We start from the raw sequence: 1,490 nt of genomic DNA, 5'->3' as shown, positions 1-1,490 counted from the left end.
TGTTACATATACCCCTCCAAAATGTAGCTTTTGTTTGTTTCTCTCACAGTGACAACGTGTGACATGATCGTACGTCATCCTTCACGTCACGAAGGTTTTCGTACCCACGCAACCATGTGGCTCCAGGCCTATAAAATGGAGGCATCCCGGCAGATTGGTAAGCATCGCAATAACGTTTCACATTTGAAGGGTTTATTATTATTATTAGAGGTGAGGCGAGATTACTATTTCATCTGAGGGAGCCATGGCGATCAGGTCAGTTGGCTTTGCTTTAGCTGTAATGTTACTCCTCGCGGTGGTGGGCGCGCAGAATACAGACTTAGTGTCGCAGTTGTGTAACACGGAGGCTATCCCAGCCGGCAGTCCGTTCTATGGTACTCTGGAAAACCTGCTCTCAAATCTGGAACTAAACACCGCCATTATCAACGGCTACGACTACAAGGCGTCGACTGCAGGGTCACCCAGTGCCTACGGGGAAGCAATCTGCGTTCAGTCACTCTCTGACGTTGAATGCACCAACTGCCTTTATGCCCTCGGCGACAACATCTTGAACATTTGCGGCAACGCTATCGGTGCTCAGGTTCAATTCACTGACTGTTCCATCCGCTACGAGCAGTACGACTTCTAGTACCAACTACTTTACTGCACTGCGCAATACCCTCAAATCTAATATCTCTTTTTAAATAAAACCCAAAAGATTCTCTCAGCTGAGCTAGAGAGTCACAACTCCGTACTTATATTGCTATTTTGTTTGAAGATATCGATTGTAGATTTCAAATATATCCTTAAATCTGACTCCTCGGAGCTGAGCTAGAGAGTCACATCTCTGTACTTATATTGCTATTTTATATTGTTATATTGTTATTTTGTTTGAAGATATCGATGATAGATTTCAAAAATATCCTTAAATTTAACTCGTCTGGTGCGGATGGATTTTTACATAAAAATATCTTGGATATTTACATAAAGGTAATTTGGGCTATGTGTATTTCTTCTTTATAAATAAATAAATAAACTAGCAAGTGTACTAATAAATAAATAAACTAGCAAGTGCACTAAATGTTGCAAAGGAACGTCGTAAGTCTTTTTACTAAAATATTCAAACCCAGTGAGTAATTTGTCACAATTGTGGTTAAGTCTTTTGTTTTCTTTTTTATCTATTATATAGGATCATAGTGATTATGGACTCAAATAGGACAAGAAATATGTAATATGTGGAGTCCCATGGAATTAAGTAGGGCTTTAAGGTTTAGCTGGAGTGATGTTTCAAAGAATATTTTATGTCTCATCTAAAATTATTAAGCATGTTTTTCTCCTCCAATGCTAATGACCATATGCATAATGTGTGGGGTGCCATGGAATTAAGTAGGGCTTTAAGGTTTAGTTGGAGTAAGGTTTCAAAGAATATTTATGTCCCATCTAAAATTATTAAGCATGTTTTTCTCCTCTAATGCTAATGACCATATGCAAATTTAAACTAATACAAACAA

General features: G+C 38.5%; 1 pseudogene; it reads left to right on the top strand.

Annotated features, from left to right (window-relative positions):
• The first annotated feature begins 182 nt into the window (after window positions 1-182).
• Window positions 183-727, top strand: LOC149175899 (antifungal protein ginkbilobin-like protein 1 pseudogene; annotated as a pseudogene).
• The last annotated feature ends 763 nt before the right edge of the window (window positions 728-1,490 follow it).

The sequence above is a fragment of the Pinus tabuliformis genome, chromosome 4_1 (assembly GCF_031772625.1).
Source record: "Pinus tabuliformis cultivar Carrire ecotype Pingquan chromosome 4_1, CPIR1, whole genome shotgun sequence".
Lineage (NCBI taxonomy): Eukaryota > Viridiplantae > Streptophyta > Pinopsida > Pinales > Pinaceae > Pinus > Pinus tabuliformis.
The sequence above is the reverse complement of the archived record's forward strand: the minus strand, read 5'-3'. Positions and strand labels throughout refer to the sequence as shown.